The sequence below is a fragment of the Dermacentor albipictus genome, chromosome 1, assembly GCF_038994185.2.
Source record: "Dermacentor albipictus isolate Rhodes 1998 colony chromosome 1, USDA_Dalb.pri_finalv2, whole genome shotgun sequence".
Taxonomy (NCBI): domain Eukaryota; kingdom Metazoa; phylum Arthropoda; class Arachnida; order Ixodida; family Ixodidae; genus Dermacentor; species Dermacentor albipictus.
The window spans coordinates 498724073-498744986 of record NC_091821.1 but is presented as its reverse complement, the minus strand read 5'-3'; the positions used below and the strand labels follow the sequence as shown (position 1 = coordinate 498744986).

Below are 20914 nucleotides of genomic sequence, written 5' to 3'. Positions count from 1 at the left end.
TTGACGTTACCTTCACAAGTATGGGTGGATCGAAAGGTTTCGTTTTCGCTCGACTCTGCGCCCCGCGCGCTTTGGAGTTTCAGTTGTTTGGTTATCACGTCGTGCTGCGCTGGTTCTGCTGGCTCGCGAAACTTGCATTTGGAAGAAGAAAGCGAGAATGCCACGTCCATGTGATGTCGTGGGATGCGCGAACGGCCCGCGGAAGTTGGCCAAGGGCAGTTGCAGCGGCGAATCCAAGATTACTTATCACTGTGTGCCGACTAGTGAATCTCTCCGTTCGAAGTGGTTAAGTGCCGTAGCTCTACGACAGCGCGTTGGCAAAGAGCCGAAAAATCGCATAGTGTGCGCGCTGCACTTTAATCCAGAGGATTACGAGTCCAACGCCGACTTACCGAAGTCGTGTGGAGTGCCTTTCAAAGCAATGCTTTCCCGTAGCGCTGTTCTGTCGGTCTTGCCGGCATTCTCCGAAGCGCAAGAACAACTGCAGGTCGCAGACGGCGTGGTGAGCGCGGCATTTGGTTTTCACGAAGGAAAAGCTACAAATGTGCGAATATGTACAGCCATGACATAGAGTTGCCGTCGTAGTAGTAAGTCTCTTAGCACGAAAGAAGTGTTTCGAGGTTTCTGGGATGGCATTTCAACAGTCCACGTTGACTTAATATTAACCTTTAGTGTCCCTTTAACCCCGCGAAATATGGAGAATACCACGCGACTGCGCTCGCACCGCCATCATAAAGCTGCGTCCTCGAACAGGCTCATTCTGAGTTAACCAGAACGAAATAAAGGAAAGAACGAAAAACATCGTGATCGAGCTAGTTCCTTATCTGCCTCGCCACGGCCGAAGTAACACGTCGCGTTTAATGTTAGTTGGAAACAAGCTGTGATAGCTGTTGTCTTAGCGTAGATAAAGTGCACGAATGCTTTGTTTCTTTTTTTTTGCAACAAAGCCTATCCCCACAAAAGCGAATTAACAACGTCAGTGCTAATGTTTAAAGGTGCGTTTCGTTTCGTCCCAGCCGCCATGTCTTTCTCTAATGAGCCGACGGTAAAAAATGATCCTTTGCTAGGGAGCTGCAAATGACAACAAGGCCGCAAATATATATCAGTCGTGGAAGTGTGGCGGTAGACCAAAACGCGTCGACTATCACCAGAAAGGATGAAAAGCTGAGACAAACCGGCAGCCTCAAGAAACAGCGGCGTAGGACTCCATCTTTGAGTCCTAGACTACGCACGGATGTTTTAGCATTCACGGCGTCAAACCCTCATGCTAGCGTGCGGGACATGGCCGCCCAGATATACCAATTCCCAAATCATCAGTCTGGAGGATTCTAAGCGACGGCTTTTCACCCGTACCACCTTAACCAGCACCAATACTTTGAAGATAGGGGCGTGTAGAATCATCTGGATTTCTCGAATTGGGTCATCACAATAGCCGATGAGTCACCAGACTTTTGAGCCACATCATTTGCACAGATGAAGCCAATTTTCACAGATACGCCCAGGTAAATTTGCATAATGCACACTATTGGAGTGACTGCAATGCACACTCCATGGGTAAAGCGCAATCGGTACCAGTAGCACGCCGGTGATGACCAGTCCCATCTTCTTCGATCACACATTGACTGGACAGCGTTACGTAGACGAAATCCTTGAAGGAGTGGGGGATGAATTTGTCAGCGATGTCCCGATGTCACGTCTTCCACTTCTTTAGCATCAGCAAGATGGAGCACCAGCACACAGCAGCAGCCGAGCACGCAACTGGCTGGATGCGACTTTTCATGCGCTACAGATTGGAATGCACGGGCCTGTAAATTGGCCGGCGAGGTCACCTGACCTCTCTCCACTCGATTTCTTTCTTTTGGGTTATGTGAGAGATCGTGCTTACATGATCGAGACGGACGTCATATTAGCTCAAGGCAAGGATAACATATGTCTGCCGTACAATTCCGGCGTCGGTCTGTGTGCTCGTAAGCAAACAGCTCACGAGCACACAGCTCACTAGTACATCTCGAGCATGACAACGAGCACTCAGCTCCCGACAACGAGCACTCTAGCAGCCGGCAAACGCTGCTTATAAGCACTTGTCCCTCCTTGATTCCCAGTGGACGGAAACGTTCGTCCAGTCATCGTTCGACGTCACCGTTCGACGTCACCGTAGATGACCCGCCCTTTTGGAGGAGGGCGCACAAACACGGGTTGCACAGGTTTCAGTGCCGCACGCACACACAGGTGAAAAGGGCCGGAGCCGACGTCAGAGGGCTTCGTAGAACTCTGCTTTGTCCCGGGTGGCGCGGCCGAGTACCACATTCCTGAGCTGATCGCGCGCCACGTGGCTGCCGGTCATCCGCAGTTCTCCGAAGTGCGCCCCGTCTGGTGGGATTGGAACACGTGCAGCGGGCTGAAAGCTGGCACGTTGCCACCCCGTACGGCCATTCCTAACAGCGCGTATATAAGTGATGCTTTTCTCGAAAACGTATCCCCCCCTGTTTGGGCAGCGAGGACTGTCTTGCGTGCCCGCACTGCCGAGGATGCTGGCGCTGGGCAGTTCCCGCCTTAGCGAATTTCGGTTTGCGCTGTTTGCGTCACGCCCAGCTTCTCGGGACCGCCTAATCATGTTTGAAAACACAATATGAGCCGGTTAACATTTAACCTCCGCGCGAGTTGAGAGCTCCGGATAAAGTAGTATAATTAGCCGCGCATGATGATTGCGGGTTTTATGGCACGAAAGTTTTTGGATTGTCAAATACCGGAACTATTGAGTACCTGTCCTGAGATAGTCGGCATAGTGTTGCAGCATTAATCTCTTATCACCCTATAAAAAAAACGAATACTATCTATAATACATTACAGGTCTGGCTGCCGATTTTCATTGTATAATCACAATGTATCCTACGTATGTTGGGGGAAAACAATCTTCTCGATGTACAGAGCCATTTTATTATCATTACAACAATTTTTTTTCTATCAACAGTTCTGACGTTGTCTGTCAATTTCATTTTTAGGCAGTTTCTACGTGAGAGTTACGCTAGCACGTGTTCCGTGGCATTAACATCAGCGATTTCAGATCTCGAGGAAATGGCGTCCACTTTTTGGGTGATGCGTGCCGACAGTTTGAACTGTGCCGGTTACTTATGTGCTTTGAAAATGACTACCGGGTACTCGCTTTCACTCAAATTATTTTGCTTTATACGAGTCTTTCTACCGTTTCCTGATTAAACTATGCGATGCACGGCGTCTGTATTTCGTTGAAGTATAGGACGCGTGCTCTGAGTGACGAGCAATGAATGTTTATCATGTGTAGGTTCACTGCAGGATTTGTGAAAAAGTTACTCATCCAAGCGTTTCAGGGTGTCATACTGCCGTTATTTGAAATGTTTACCCGTCTCCGTAAACAGCTGCACGAGATACGAACTTGAAATTCCGTGGAAAGGGGGATAATTTTAAGCGCACTGCGTATGGAGGCTTTCATGTTCCTGGTTTCAATTAGTGTTGAACAGCCTTGACCCGCAGATCAGATGTTCGACGATCGCCGACTGTATTCGCCGCTGTGGCCGTTCTTGAATTGTCGCCTGTTTTTTTTTTAGGGCACAAGTTCGCCTAATAAAACGCTGGTTCCGCCATTCGCAGTTTTGCGACTGTTTTCTTCAGCGTCACTACAACGTGACGATGTACATTTGTATATTTAAATGACCTGCTGTCTCCTTTTGCCAAGTATCGGCAAGTACTTCTCCAGTTCGTTACATAATTAGAGGTGTTAGAATAGCGAAATAGTCTAATCGAATACCCGGTAAAAACGAGCAACCAATATCGCACATGAAATGCCAAACGAACCAGCCGAAACATCGAACCTCTCCGATTTCTTCCTTAGAAATGATGGGCATTTATTACGACCCCATCTCCACCACAAATGCATAGCCACGTATATTTTATGCGCAGAAATGAATGTCTGCCTGAGCGACAGTTAAATTCTGCCCTTTGAAGCAAAACATCATGAGCAAACTCGTATACAGGCAGCCTAAAAGCGTGCCATTCTTGTTGAATGACTGGAAATGGCTGAGCAGAAGTCATCTTCCCCACTCAGCAACTCGTACCTCTGCGCGACCACCGTGGTTATCCTGCAGCACACTTATTTGGAGCAGTCCTCGCATCGATCGTTGTGCCTCTCTCGAGGCTCCAGTAAGTGCTTTTATCTACTAGGTATTCGAAGGGAACGAATATTCGGCATGTTCGGGTAGCGAATTCTAGAATGGAATGCGAATCGAATAGAAGGGAATATTCGATCCTTTTTCGAACTTTCGGATGTTCGCACACCCGTATACCATAATATATATGTTGCGCGATTGTGTAACACGCAAAAAATAGCAATTTTCAGGCTTGTGCGAATATCCCGAACTTTCCAAGAACGATTGAAACACTGTTCTATTCGATTTGGTCCTCAAACGAAATAATTTGTTCACGATCAGAAATTAAAGTGAAGCAAAAATTCCTTAACGTTTGACTAATCCACAGTGGATCCAAAAGCGCGCTGCGTCGCTGGGACAGGCAGATCTTTCTGGCTAAACGCAATCACTCGCAATAAAATTTTTTTTATACACGGCATTCCGCAGTGGCTATTGTTCGGTACTATTTATAGACGCAGCACCTGTGTCTTCCCATTAGATTAAATCTGAATACGTTTGATTGCAACATACAATACTATAATGGCAGCCGCGGCCATTTGAACTACAGGAAAGGGTGTTCTCTGTAGCTCTGCCATTGATGAGGACGGTGCGCGCATTTCTGGTTTGGTGGCAAAGGTATACCTGCAAGACTGCGAGTCGGCCTAGTTGGAACAGATTCATCTTAAAACTTATTGTGCGCAAACAAACAGAGATGAAGAATAGAAGAAACACAAGAACGAGCGCTTTCTAACAACTGGTTTTATTTTTGAAGAACCACCTGCTTAAATACCCACAGATCTGCGTGATCTAGTCAACAGAGCACGCCTGTTGACTAGATCACTTCACTTCTATCAAAATTCACTTCTATCATCACATCTTTAACGCATTTTATCGTAAGTGGTTGTTTCATGCACCTTGCTGTTTTTATGTTGACCGGGTGGCTTTGGTCCACGTCTTTGTTTTTCATCACAATTGTTATATGTACTATAGACGTGCTCTCTTGACTTGATCGCGCAGATCCGTGTGTATTATATGCGCTATAGGCGTGCTCTCTTGACTAGATTGCGCAGATCTGTGGGTATTTAAGCAGGTGGTTCTTCAAAAATAAAACCAGTTGTTAGAAAGCGCTCGTCCTTGTGTTTCTTCTATTCTTCGCCCCTGTTTGTTTGCGCACAATAAATTTTAAGATGTATACGTGCAGATGTTAATCGGCCCACAAGATTGCCCTTACGTACACTGCGTGGCAATGCATAACCACGAATGCTCCGAAGAGCCTCGAGAATGCGGACAATTTGCTGAGCTGTTCTAATGCTCCCCAGTAAGTTTTTTTTTCTTGTTCTTTCTCGGTGTTGTATAGTTCGTCGTCGAGTTCACGTTAAACGAGCATGCGGCTGAGCAAAGAAAGGCCTCGGTCGCTGCGATTGGCCACTTGACGAGATCGGCCCGTCGTCTCCTCGAGTCTCGGACCACACTGCCCGCTCAGCCGCGCACGGCCTTGCCCCCGAGCTCCGCGGCCGCGTGTCCGGGCTCGGTGACCGGCCGGCGGACGCCGCTCGAGCCCACGACCCAAACACTAAATAATTGCCACCTTATGTGGGGCTATGCATCATTAGATAACGTTACGAACCTCGGTAAGTGCATCAAAAGCGCGCAATTCGTGCGATTGTTAGCGTTTCGTGTGCTACTCGTACATCTCCTTAGTTTGACGCGTTTAAGATACTAAAAGTGGAATTTACCTGCGCATTCCGTCTTTCCTGTACTTACCGTTTCGCCATTAAAACCAATAACATTGACTTCATCGTTTCCTTTCGTTTGGCAAAGCGACACTATATCTATACACGACACAAGAATTCCGGATCCTCCGCTCCAGCGATATGCCACACAAATTGCGGTAATCGTTCGCTTGCGTTCCAACTAGCTGCGCTCTGAAACAAATATGCCAAACATGGCATACTTCCCGAGATTGCATCCACGCGCACGTTTTATTTGTTCTTGTCAGGTCAAGATATACGAATTAGTTCGCATACCCATCAAGCCGGCTGCTGCGTGCACATAGTCTCAGCGACACTGCGTATTATTTGTTGCAGCATTCGCAGAACGCTGTCAGCTGTATTTGTGGCGCATGTATTTGTCAACGACTGTCTTACTCCTGTTCTTTCTCGAACGCTGTTTTTAGTTTTGGTGGGGCTAACTTCTTACTGTGCGTCACAAGTGTTCCTCCTTTTGCGTCTTCTTGGTTTTTTCTTGATCTTTATTCTTTCGGAATTCTGAGGTTGTTTTAATTTTACAGGCGAGAGCAAATGACAAACCGTTTTCGTTGCGTCTTTCTGCTCTTAAATTTCACATGTCCCATGCAACACTGATTCTTCGACCTCACATATTGCGAGAGGTTTTTTTCTCTTGTTTTTCATTTATTTATTATATCATTGTTTTTGTTTTTATAATTTGTTTTGATCCCTTCTTTCAGATATACCCACGTTGTATTACAAATTAAAACCCATTCTGCTCTTATTTGTCTATCTTTTGTCAAAGTGCATCTTTTTTTTCAATAAATATGTTTAGTTGCTTCCAATACATATTTTATAAGTGTATACACCGTGGCTCACTTGCTGCTGGACTTCGTAGCGGGCCGGAGCCTTGTCAAGCTGCACTTGGCGGCTTTTTTCCCGTCACCCCCGCATTTCTCGTGGAGAAGTTCCTTTGATTGATCGTAAAGAAAAACCGCTGCCTTTGGCCGCACTGCGTCCGGCCTTCCCAAGGCAGGCTTTGCAGGCGTTCTCGGAAAGCTACTTGGGTGCGACCCAATGGCACATCATTGCAAGGCAACAAATCCACAAGCGCGGAGAGAAGCCCCAGAATAAACAAAAAGAATGCGCACACGAGTCAGCCTTCACGGCGACCACATGCTCCCGTTGTGTGTAAAGCGGGCTTTGTAATGCACACTGTACTTTCTAAAGTTGTGAATACCAGGATGCGAAAATTGTTTGATGATAATGCAACTGAAGGCTGTACATTATTCGCAAACTATTTGAAAAGCATTAGATATTAGATTCGATTTGCTTCTGGTACTATTTGGTTCATAAGCGATTATATTCACTGCGGGCACCATTAGATTCGTATTCGATTCTGTGGCTAAAACTGTTACCTGCACACCCCCACAATTCTTGGCAGCTTCTTCCTTTTTTACGTACGTGTTGAGGTCGCAATCAGTCGGAAATGAATAACGATGTTGCATTCGATTCTTCGCTAGACACTTTTTGCTCATTCAATCCGCAATGTCGAACATCTTCCTGGGAAGTGCCCGATAACGCTACATTGGTGTTGCAGTCGCACTGTGTTCGTTAAAAAAATACGTGGGCCGGTTTCGAAGTGGAAGCAAAAGCTCCGGTTTTCGGGGCCGCAAAGCTGAGCAGAAGTGGCGTTGACGGCAGCTGCGGCGAGCGTTCGAATTTGGCCGAGTGATGAGGAGAGCGTCTGCGGAGCCGAAACTCTCCGGATCACTGCGCGTCGGTGCACGCCGCCTCCGTGGCACAGCGCAGCCGAAAACGCTGGCTCAGAGGGTGTACTCTGAGCACGAGGTCGCGCGTTCGACTCTTGGCCGCATTTCGATGGGAGTGGAGTAAAAACAAAGAGAAAAAAAACGATCGTGCGCTTAGATTTAGGCTCACGTGGTCGAAATAAATCAGAGCACCACAGCGCGTCTCTGACAGCGCAGTTTGCGAACGTTCAACGCCAGTACGTTAAATTTATCCTCGCTTTGACGTCTGACTTTTTTCCCCTTTTTTAATAAGGACACCTCTGTTAAATACCATACCAGTAGTGGTACGTTGGTTGCAGCTCAATGTATTGGCCGCCTCGGGCTGGCAACGTCTTTGCGGCTGCAAACGACGGCTGAGCTAGCGGAGAATTTGAGGAAACGGTGATATCAACTGAGGTAATATCAACAAGCCATGGGGCTACTCTGCTGAGAGGGCAGAGCAGGGAAAGAGGAGGGGAGTGTGAGGAGGGATTACGAAGGTACGTGTAGCATGGTGCGAGTGTACGTCTTGAATCGTTAAGACGTTAATCTTGAATCGTTCAAGACGTCAAGTCTTGAATCTAGGCCTGTGGTAACAAAAGGTCTAAGAGCGTGTCAATGGCTCGCTTCGTTGGCATTCTGTCCGGCCGTGGGCCGCCGTTATCACGCTTTTCGCCCAACGGCCTGTTATTAAATGGTGCCGACGAATAGGCTAGTGCTTACCGTTCAGTCATATTCGTGACAGACGACAAATGTCCGCCCCACTGTCTCAGGGACATCACACGCATCACAATCTGGTGAACCTGCGCGTCGGATACGACGTAAATATTGTCGCGTAAAGGCCACATCTACCATCTGTGCAGGAAGCTCTCAAGGCTACTTTGGATGCCATGCGGGATAGGCCAGATAGCGGCCATTGCGGCTATCTGCAAAAAAGAACGGTGCATAAAGGCGGTGGGGGTGCAAGAGAAAAAACTGGTGGTGCACATAGATTTAGCTGCACGTTAGTGAACCCCACGTGGTCAAAATTAATCCGGAGACCCCCCGCTACGGCCCGTCTCATAATCACACCGCGGTTTTGGCCCATAAAACCCCATTTAACTTTTGAAGCGCAGAAAGACGTAACGATACGCGAAAGAGCACATATAAGACTCCTGCGCTATGTCTGTGTGCTCCAACGTATATCGTCCTCTGTCTTAAATTAGCAATGTTTTTTTCGGTCTTCGTAACGAATGGCTGTCTTCAGATTCTCACGATACGTTTCGGATGTTCAGCGAATATTGCGATATATAGAGTATACGTAAGTTGAACAATCCAATTTCAAGCGTGCTGACGTCCGTGGTCCACATTGCGCACTGGCAAACAGAGAGTGCGACATTCTTCGATACGGACCGTAGTCATTGGCCCTGCGTAATTAAATGTGAAACCTCGTGCGTAGGGGACCTTGTGCACGATCTGCGACGCGTTAGTGACTGAACAAATCGTGAGCCTGCTGTGGTGTGGCACTGTGTAGAACCTTGCAATATTGACAAGCCAGACGGCGAACCAAACAACACTGGCACTCGGTTGCTCGAGTGCTGGGACAAATCGGTGATAATTACACGCGGAGCACATTTTCCTCGTGTAAATACAAATGCTTATCTTACCATTGCGGAAGAAAGGAGTTGGCTCGAAGAGACTGAGTTCTGGCACAATCAGTATGAGGTTAAGAGTATAGATTATAGGGTTTTACGTGCCAAAACCACGTGTTAAGAGTATATGTGGAAACTGAAGGCAAAGAGCAAGCACGTACCTATACCACTGAGAGATAAGACAAAGAAAAGACACTCACGAGACACTGAATGAGTGAAGGCAAAAAAATAAAAATGAGTAAAAGGTTAACCTTTTTATGATAGTAATTTATTAAAGCATAGCAAGAGAGCAACCAAAGAGCAATATACACGTCAATAAAAAGAATGAATCGGCGCGGGGGTTAATCCATCTTCCTGTGAAATTCCGCCTTGTTTTGATTGACGCTGACAACCACAGCAGTCGAATATTTACAGTTGAACATTGCTGCTATTGTTCTCTCCAGTAACTTTGAGGGAACGATAGCAGCAAACTCGCGTGCTGGTGAATTTGAAACTGACACATTAACCTATGTTTCTGCAGACCCTAAAAAAGGCAATGCAGCCATGTCGCTGCATGTATACCTTGGCGTTTGTTTGCACTGACGGAGAAAAAAAATCCGGGTTATCAGGTGATTTTGTTTAACAGTCCACTACAAACAACTTCACTAATTGAAAGGTATGCAAACTCTTTTTGAAACTCCAGTAGAAGCTCGATTTAATAAAACTCAGTTGAAGGGAATTTTCGATTGAACGAAGTAATTTCGATTCCCCAACGTAAATTCGTAGATCAGAATGCGCTGAAAACTTTGATGAATCGAAGTGAACGTCTCGCCAGATCTACCGAAGGTTTGGAACAATATGTGTAATATCTGGAAAATATAGATATGCTGTGTTTCGTTCAGGTGACGGGCGCCATTGACGTCTTACTAAAATTAGGCTCTCCCATGAAATAACACTATACGCGCATAACGGGCTTGCTGTCTGCAATGAGTGCGCATATATTACGCCTTCCTTAGCTCTCGAGTGAATGTACATTGATTCGCATGAGCATTCTAAGTGTTTCCGATGTAGTAGTAGTAAAGAACTTCATTTCGGAAAACCACTGGTTTCCCACGAGGAGATGACTGTCAGGTCGCGCCTGGTCGCCACCTCTTCAGAGCGTTTGATGGCCCGGAGCTGGGCGTCCAGGCTGGACGTCGCCGGGGTTCTGCACCGGGCTTCACTCGACGGTGACTGTCCTATAGGAGGTCTGGTGGAGGAGGGTAGCCGCTGCGTCCTCAGACGATGTGATCCAGAGTGGCGGTGTGTGTTTTGCAGAGGGTGAATGTTGGTACTAAGAAGCTCTAGATTTAACGAAATAATTATCGGGTCGTGTCGGCCTGGTTAGATCTATAGGTTTAATGCTATTCGATCATAGTATTGGATTTGCTTATTAAAGTCAGTATTCACACACCCCTAAAAAAAAGGTGACGGTTTTATAGAATAAAGTGAGTTGGTCGACGCTCTGATATGGGAATGCAGAAATAAGATTTTCAAAAATAGCAAACATAAGAGCGTGCAGGTAATCGTAAACCGCTGTGCCTGTGCCAGTGTATGCGGATAAGCACCGATGTCGATATATTCCCAGCTGGCGACGAGGTGCATTATTGTACTTACCTTTCACAGAAAACTGCGAGCATTATTTCTATGAACTACAATATCTGTCCAAATGATCCGATACGTGGAGCATACCCCGATAACGTACACAATTGCTGGGAATGCACAGCCGCGTGACACATGAAAAGAAAAACGCGCAAACAAGATACTTGCACCCCTCCCGCCTCCCGGAAAGAGATGGATCGCTGCCTGATAATTTGCAGAGCTCTGGAAGACTTAGCCAACTTCACCGGGAAAATAATTGATGACGAAGACTATCGGGAGCCAGCGTTTATTCCTCTTCCGAGACCAGGCATAGCTGCGTCACGCAGGCTGGCGAAAGCTCGTTGGAAGGTCGAACGTAATGTTTGGGGGTGTAGAGGCGGGAGGGGTGGAAGACCACTGGTTTTAGCGCACAAACGGCTGCCGCGCTTCTCAGCCGTGTTGCCGGTCGGGCCCCCCTCGTGGAAGGGGCCGACGTTATCACGCGCATGCGAGGCCGTTGCAGCGTGCACCCCCCACCGCAGGTTCCGTCGTGTTCCGAGACTGCGCTCGCTGCACCGACGACGGCCGGCGCGAGCATAGTTCCGCTTTCCTCGGGGACTATTACGGCGACAAGCAGGATCTCGCGGCGTAGTTGGCGTCCGGTCGGGGAAAAAAAAGAAAAGAAGCCGCGACTCGCAAGCAGGGCGAGATCGCCGCCTCGTCGCTTGACGTCGCAGACATCGCGGAGCCCGGACGCCCGTCGCTCGCGCGCGGAAGCCATCGCTTCGGAAGCTGCTGCGCGAGCGTCGGTCCGCGCGAACAACGCGGTCGTCGCGGCTGTCCGCACGGCCAGCGGGCGACTCCGCTGGAACTGGGCCGCCCCGCGGCTACAACGGCGGTACGTTGCGACTGGCTACCACGCTCGTCGGGTTCGCTAGCGTGAATGGAATTCATTGCACTCTTAAAAGTGTAAAGCTGAATTCTATCGACTAAGGCAAGTAGAATTTTCGGTTGCGGCCATAAGTGCATGTTTTCGCAAATGTTTCGGTACATTGACAGGTTTCGAAGAAAAAAACGAACTTGAATGTTCCCAACTGCAATGCTGCTGCAAAAAACATATAACGTAATCTCGTAAACTTTACGCCTTAAGTCTTTTAAGTTGGACTAATATATAACTTTGCAGCTTGCGTGAATTTGTTTTATCGTTTACGTGAGTTTTCCAATAGCTCTGTTTTAAAATTAGTGGTATAATTGAGGTAGGTACACACAATTCACTGCTTTTGTCCGTGACAGGCGTCCCAGTCGATGCGGTTTACGGAATTGTAGTATCGTTTCTTATTGCTGAGTTGCTCAGTTGCAAACGAGATGCTTCGTTGAAAATATTTCTTTCCAGTTTGTGTAAACGTAATCGATAGCTGAAATAAAAAGAAGTATCCCAAGAGGTCGGTATTATTAAAGCTTCTTCGTTTAAATAGAAGTACTTTTGTTAAATTCCTGCGCTGAATACCGAGCAAGATTTCATCGTTTCCTTGTATTTATATAGGAGCTGCCTATCTTTCTCTTAAGATTTAGCTACGCGTCTATTCCTGCAGCTCATACCGTTTTTGGGATTAATTGAACCGTTAGCGAAACAAGTCTTTCGCTGATTAAACTTAACAGGACGTATTCTTCCAATACTTGCTTTACAAGGATACTGTGCATTTTACAGCGATAGAAGCTTCTGGAATGTGATATGCATAAAGCGAATAGTGTAGTATTTGTCGGATGCAGGGACAGGTACATATTTCAACAGCATTTAGTGAATGAATGTACGTTTGGTCAGACGAAACACTTAGCCCTCAGTGCACCAAACAAGTATGTTAGTATGTTCGTTCAGTCCTGTGAATAGTTTCTTCGTGTTGTATGCAGGGTGCCGCAGTTAACTTTAGACACAGTTTAAAAATATTCGAATGCCACGTAGCTGGACAGGACCAAGGTAATATTGTTCCCCATTGCTTGGAGATACTCAGATTGTTTTTTTTTTCAATCCGCCTAATTAGATAGTTAGTCTTAATTGATGAATAAATAATGAACTTATCGAATAGTACAATCAGTTGAAAAGTCTCGATGAGAAAATGCAACATGAAAAACTCGATACAGCTTTCTGTTGCCCAACATGTGCTAGGTAAAAGTGTTTTTCCGAGCGTGAATGAAAAGCCCGCGAATGCACGCAAAGTGCCTCGAGCGGCGAGTCGTGCGTCAATGTCGACGCGCGTCTCCGGGTTGGGACTCCTGCGCCAAACGCAGAAAATTGACCGGAATTGCGCCACGCTGCGCCGGAACGGCTTCTGCAGGCCGTGCTTCGGCTGCGAACGGCGAGCGGATTCGTTCTCCGAAAAAGGGCGCAGTCGTTCACATTGAGCACACCGTGCGGCGGCGCACTGCAGTTTCTCGCAATTGTCGCGCTTATAACACCCGACTTTTCGACGCTTCCGGCAAGTGACCGGCTGTCGTCGCTGCTCTCTTGAACGACCAGGGTCGGGCCGGCAGGGTTCGGAGTACACTAGAATACGGCTGAGCAGGCAAGCCGCGGTGCTCCCTAGCTGAGGCGCAAAGCAAGGGAAAAAGTAGACTGAGGGCGCCGCGAACGAAGTAGATTTAGGGAGGCGTGCGCGGCATCGGGTTTAGGGGGCGGGCGTCTCTGTCACCTAGGCCGGTATAACATCGCAGATAATTCCAATCTGTCTTTGTGCCCATGTGTGCGAGGCCTGAGCCATTCTGACCTATCAAGTAGGGCTAATGACAGATTTCGAATAAGGACAGATTGGACTATTTTTGCGTTATACCAGAAAGTTAAGCATTAGGTGCTTTGGAATCGCCGTGATGTGTTATGCAAAAATGGCTGTCAAAAGAAGCCATAGATTCGCGCGAAAGGCGCTTACTACTAGATAACTAAATTAACAAGCTTGCTGTTACAAGCAAACGTGAATACGTCACACTCGATCACCACGCGCACTCGCCGTCGAAATGCTGGAGCGAGGAAGCGCCGCAGCAGCAGCGGACGAATTCGCCTTCGTGCTGCCTTTCGCTTCAACGCGAGCTAAGCGGCGAAGGCGCCGCACACGAAGCCGCCAGCACTAGGCGCACTGTCCCCAGAGCTTTCGAGACCGCGCCACACGCAGCAGCCGAGCCCCCCCATTCCCTTGTGTGTTGCGCGCGACTGAAGACGGCGCGCTTTCTCCCCGCTTCCCTCCCTTGCGCGCGCGAGATTAAGCCGCCGACCCTCGCACGCTTTCACTCGCACATGCAGCATGCGGCACGCGGCGACATTGGACTTATGCGGGACAGCACGGCGACGTCGGCATATGTGCGCCTACATTGTCCATATATAATTGCTGTCGCAATAATGAACCACGTCAGTTCATAACTCTGGCGTCTTCGTACGCTCTTTTGGTGAAGCGCATTTCCGTGCACTTCACCCGCACTGTCGAGACATTAAATAATTATTTATAAAAAATGTATCGGGCTACTTTTCTAAATTTCGGACTTCTATTGCAGAATGCACCTTTTCGTGATTGCTATCACTAATTAAATATCTGCGGACATTATTACCAAAATTCGCGTGCATTAGATGGTTTCAATATCACAGCAATCTGCCCCAAAGTTGAGCTTAAGACGTTGCTTAAGGCAGTTGCAGTATAACGCTCGTGTTGGTTTATTCTCTTTGGTCGTGCTCTCGAAGTGCGCTGCCACATTTCATATTCCACCAAAATTTATGTTCGCCAGCTCCAAACTGCTTGAAAACGAAATTTAGTGTACACCAAGCTGCTCCAAAATGCACTTTTGTCTTCTCCAAAGTGCTCCAAAATGCAATTTTATTAGCTCCAAAAAGTGCTCCAACATGACTTTTGGCAGTCCCACCCGTGAAAAGTGTTCTGTGAGTGCGAGTGTACGTAAGGCTGCGAACGATCACATGAGCTGGCTTTGCCGCAGTAAGCGGCTATGTGGGGAAAAGCCCACTTTGGCGGTCTTTATTTTACTTACGATGGCCTTCGAAGTGCGTGTGTGTGTGTTTCTGTGTAATCGACAACTTACGAATGCAAATGGAAGTGTTATATATATATATATATATATATATATATATATATATATATATATATATATATATATATATATATATATATATATATATATATATATATATATATATATATATATATACCGGGGTAGTTGGAGAAGTATGGGAGAGGCCTTTGCCTTGCAGTGGGCGTAACCAAGCTGATGATGATGATATATAGTCATAGCATAAGCCAACGAACACTGACACCAAGAACAACATGGCGGAAATTATTTGTGCTTAATTAATGAAATAACGAAATGATAAACTAAATTTCATTCACTTTCATTTCCATTAGTTTATCATTTTTCTAGCGGTGCGCGTTTTGAGATTGCCAGGTTGGGCAGCGTATTAGTGTGTGATTTGTGGTTGTTAAAGCGCAATCTAAAATGCCCTTCTGTTTGTCCGTGGTACTGTTTCTCGCAAAGTGTACATTCCAGCATATATATTACGTTTTTAGTGTCGCAGTGGAAATGGCCTTTGATTTTTAAATGAAAGTTTGAAGCCGTACTAGTGACCTGCTGCGATGTATACATGTATGGGCATACTTTCCATCGCGGTTTTTGGCAAGGATGGCTTCCGATGGCGTCCGGGCTGTCATTCTTAGATGATGATGGTAGTATATATCTTGAATATTTCGTGCTCTACGGTGTACTACTTTAGGCGGTTCAGCGAAGATGTCTTTGAGGCATTCACTTTGCATTAGGATATTTTGGTGCTTCTGCAGTACATCTGAAACAAGCGGGACTGACGCAGAATGGGTTAGGACAAGATTTCGTCTGGGGTGAGTGAGTCGGTTTCTTCGCAGTGGACAGAAGCGACCTGTGGTCATGCATGTCAGCGCGTTTTATTGTGTCCTCGATTAGTTGTGGTGGCTAATTTTGTTTGACTATATTTTTTGAAACGTAAGGCCTGACTATAAGGAATGCTAGTCTTGCAATGTTTAACGTGGTTACTATCGAAGTTTAAATATTGATATCGGTATGTTGGCTTTTTGGATAGGACAGTACATAGTTTATCATTTAGCACTGAAACGCTGACGTCAAGGAAGTTAATAGTAGATGCAGAATACGTGTGAGAAAATGATATGGATGGATGGGCATTGTTAAAATCAGAAATGAAGGAAAGTACCTGCTGTTGACCATGCGACCAAATCATAAAAACATCGTCAATGTAACGCTTGCATTTCAAAGGTTTTAGCGCTCATGTTCGCAAAAATTTATTTTACAGCTCACCCATCCGCGTACTATTGACGTTTCACTAACTTTGACATAGTGTTGACCTTGAGATTTGAAGTTGTTTAGTTCTAAAATAAGTGCCAGCAAAGTGGCCAATGTGTTGCTATCGATTAGTTTCTTGGGTAATGCTGCTTCGTAGGAATTGACAACTGCCCTGATCCCATCTGCATGCGGAATGTTGGTATATAAGGATGTTACATCGAGTGTAACCAAAAGAGAGCCTTGAGGAATATTAAGATCGATTATATCTGACAGAAAGTTGGTAGTATCTCTTACGTAAGACGGAAATGTAGCTGGGATATTACTAGTGAAGGAAGCTACGTAGCTGGACAGATTTTCTGTGACTGTACCTATACCGGAAATGATGGGACGACCAAGGTTGGTTATCTTATGTATTTTAGGTAAAAGGTAAAAGCTACCGGCAACAGGACTTAGTGGAATGAGAGAATGAATTGCATTGGCACGCACATTTGTATTTTTGACGAGATCATGCACCCTGCTTTTGACCAGAGATTTGTATTGTTCAGTGGGGTCATGATCAAGGCGTTTATAAAACGTCGCGTCTGCTGTTTGTTTGTGGGCCTCTGCGGTATCATTATGTTCATTATGACAACGGCACCACTTTTGTCAGCAGGCTTAATGACGATGTCGCTGCGAGAGGACAGGGTATCTAGTGCTTTCATTTCGCTGGCGGACAAATTACGGCGGAAGGGTGCTTGTTTTCGATACAATTGCAGAAGGTCTCGCTGCACTGCTTTGATATACATCTCCAAGCTTCTACCGCGTTGTGAAGGAGGGACCGAGTACTTGCCAGAAGGTAACGCGTTTTTCGGATAGCTTGAATTGACCGGTCATTGAAGTATTCGCGTAAGCGTAGATTACGGGCGAAATTATCTAAATCTTGCAGCAGTTGAAATTCACTTTGTGTGCCTGTAGCTGAACAAGAATTGAGACCACGACGCAGAACACTGCATTCATCAGCGGTTAGTAAAATGTCGAAAATATTAACGATATTGTTCTGCTCTCCATCGGAACACTTCTTAACAGAGTATGACGACGAAGTAACGGAGTGCACTTCATGATGCTTGGTTGCTCGTATTGCTGATGAAGCACGAAAGGGAAAAGAATTTCATATAAAGTTTTCAGAACATCAGTAATATTAGTTTCGTTCTCTTCTTCCTTGTTAGGCTCTTTGCTGCTGAGGTATCTTTTTTTTTTTCAATATTTCGAGAAAGACCTCCTTGAGCCATAATAAAAAAAATCAGTGGCAATTTAGTGGTAAATGCGAGAGAAATGCGTGAGCATTACCTCGCATTTCTTTGAGGTCCCGGATATGTGCTTTAAACTGCGTTCAACGCATTGCAAAGTGTTGTTCAGGAGCTCACTCGGCGCACGTGCTGCCTCTTAGAGGAGCGAAATGCAACTGACGGTGATTCGGAGCAGACTACCGTCAGTTGCACTATACATACATACATACATACATACATACATACATACATACATACATACATACATACATACATACATACATACATACATACATACATACATACATACATACATACATACATACATACATACATACATACATACATACATACATACATACATACATACATACTCTTTTAAGCTCGCCCATCCCGTCTTTACTTCCACCACGTGACCAGCGTCCCACATATACACTTTCTTCCTCTTTGATACTCCTAATGCTTAAGCATTAAGAAGAAACTTTCGCAGTTGTACGCCAATCAGAGACACGGATAAAGCAAAGACAACACAGCTGAACACGAGGGGGTGCTCACAGCTTTGTACGAGGTGTAAGTACTAGGGTTCTATTTCCTTTCGGTTCTTAATGACTATTCATCGCCGACGCCCTGGTCGCGCACACGGCCGCTTCGGGGGTTCCCACCGAGGGTGCGTTGCCGAACTACGCTGTCAGCTGTCGCCACCGCACGTCTTGGTGGGCCGCAACGTGGTTCCGGTAAAGCGCGACGTTAGGAACGAAAATTACGGATTACTGGCCAGAATAGACAGCACCAAAAATATTCGGGTGAGGTGGGTGCGATGTAATCTTCATTTTGTAATCACTGATAATTACGTCGTAAATTCGGGGTTTCGACGCAGGTTGCGTTGCTTGCTGCTCCTTGACGCCGAGTGCACCGCCGCAAGAGAACGACGACTGCGGAACCCCCCTTGACTGCTTCGCTGTAAACATTGTGAAATATCAACGCAACCCCGCATCGTGCAGTAAGTCCAGCAAGGCTTGGTAATGACAGTCATGGCACTTGGATTTCACTCGGCCAAGTCAGCGTGCCGGTCACTGCGAAGGCCAGACTATCTGGGCAGGGCTCCCGGAGGTGTGGTGTGCATGCCCGCGGCATGTGGATATGCACATTGGTGCCTTGTGCCAGGATCGTACAGTTGGGCTATTTCCTCGCTCCCTGTCGTTGCCGGATATCATCATCAGCAGCCTGGTTACGCCCACTGCAGGGCAAAGGCCTCTCCCATATCTCTCCAGCTACCCCGGTCATGTACTAATTGTGGCCATGTTGTCCATGCAAACTTCTTAATCTCATCGGCCCACCTAACTTTCTGCCGTCCCCTGCTACGCTTCCCTTCCCTTGGAATCCAGTTCGAAACCCTTAATGACCATTGGTTATGTTCGCTCCTCATTACATGTCCTGCCCATGCCCATTTATTTTTCTTGATTTCAACTAAGATGTCATTAACTCGCGTTTGTTCCCTCACCCAATCTGCTTTTTTCTTATCCCTTAACGTTATACCTATAATTCTTCTTTCCATAGCTAGTTGCGTCGTTCTCGATTTAAGTAGAACCCTTTTCGTAAGCCTCCAGGTTTCTGCCCCGTACGTGAGTACTGCAGAGTAACGGATATAACGTGTCCTAACGTGCTTGTCTTTATTTTTCTGCGCTGTAATATTTTCATTGTGAATAAACTTGGGGAAGCACTCACACAAGTGCTGACTTACGTCCGGGTATTTACTGAGCCGAGTACGGTACAAATAGGAATAAACAGAACCCACATAACACACTTTGAGAGCACAAGACGTATGCGTGATGTAATGGGTATGAAAATAACGTACCACCAACTCCACACGCTTAAAAAAAAGAAGAAATGTTGGTTCAGTCAACTACAGGATGAAATACAATATGCAAGTGTCCGTAAGCAGAATTTCTCACAGAGCTAACATTCTGTTACCAAGATGGCTGCGTTCCTCTTAGTAGCGCTATGAAAGCAGAGACGCACGTTGCAGAGCCATTGCATTGGGCGGTGCGAGGAATGGACGGTGCCAGGAATATTTGGTATCAATGAATCGCATGCAGAGACTTTAATTACGATTTTAGTCCGAGGCCCGCCATCTTGGTTGCGTCGAAGAATGTGTGTGGAAAAGCACACTTGCAGGAATTGCACGTAGTGCAAAACCTTCAAACTGCTAACCTGCAAACCTGCAAAAGTTTTGATGAATAATCATCTATATTCTCATTTTAAAAGAAGAAAACATACAAAAGAGTTACACAAGCAGTTTCACCATTTGCATGAGCGTGAAGGTTTATATGTGGGCCAGTGGATAGGTGACATTCAGAAAGTGGAAGCCGTACTGCAGGCAGTGGGCACAGAAAAAAGTTCGGCAGCATGTTACACTCATGTAACACGTTAATCCGAAAGCATGCTGCCCACGTGGTAATGAATTAAGCTATCCGATCGGAGGGGTCAGTCTTCTTGCGAGACTTAATGAAACGCAGTGTGAACTAAACGTATGGCACTGTATACGTCGATCTCCTCAACGTCATATGCGAGCACCTAATGCACTACCTAAAGGTTCTTTCGTTATTTCTTTCGTTGTCTCTTTCTATCCGTCTTTCTTTCTTTCTTTCTTTCTTTCTTTCTTTCTTTCTTTCTTTCTTTCTTTCTTTCTTTCTTTCTTAATTCATATTCAGCCATTGCATCTTTGCTTACTTACGGGGGTCTGAGCCATTCTAGGTGATGATATTTTTTGCTTCACTGGATTAGACGCCGCTTTTCTAGGGCATGAGCCATTGCAACGAGCCACTTAAGGCTTTCGCCTTATGCCCCAACCACTGGCACGCGTCGGAAAGCTTCTGCGCGCGCCGACAAGCGAACGCTTCGCTTCGCGTCGGTAGGAGGAAAAGGGCACGCAACCACAGGACAGAAGCTCTGACGCGCGCCGAAGCTCACTCCTCGGCTGCGGCGCACTGTTGCTGGACTATTTTGTCTTGATCCGTCAAAGTCCGGCCTAAAACAGCCTGCTGTAGACTAAGCTTGAAACAATAAGTTAATGTTCTGTGTGCGCTTTTAGATATAAAAAACACGTTTGGCTAATGAATATACGCCTGCCGCAACGGTTTGTTCTTATTTTTGAAGTAACAATAGTGCATAAAATATCGACATCATCGCTCGCGCGTCGTCTGTCTGCAAGCTCGCATTGCAAACACTTGCACGACAATGCCATATCATATCAAAAACTGTCGTACCATTTCATTTTTTTGGTAGCTCATTGCACAGCCAACTATGTAAGAATTAGGCGTCCAAAGTATCACTGAAAAAATTTGTGTTCAAAATACTGTCACGTAGTAGTGACCGTGAAAAATAATGCCGGCTCAATCGCAACGATAGCGGCGAGCAATGTCGGCA

General features: G+C 46.3%; 1 protein-coding gene across 6 annotated transcripts in view; it reads left to right on the top strand.

Annotated features, from left to right (window-relative positions):
• LOC135920355 (glycoprotein-N-acetylgalactosamine 3-beta-galactosyltransferase 1-like) overlaps window positions 1–20914 on the top strand; it is a 147608-nt gene that overhangs the window by 8475 nt on the left and 118219 nt on the right. Inside the window, exon 1 of one of the 6 annotated variants that reach the window (XM_065454582.1) lies at window positions 5373–5478. The exons of 3 other annotated variants lie outside the window; for them this stretch is intronic. The gene's annotated coding sequence lies outside the window, so the exon portion shown is untranslated. Of the gene's footprint in view, window positions 1–5372; window positions 5479–15730; window positions 15788–20914 lie in introns of those variants that run through there. 2 more of the 6 variants (XM_065454588.1, XM_065454581.1) reach the window with 2 other exon arrangements.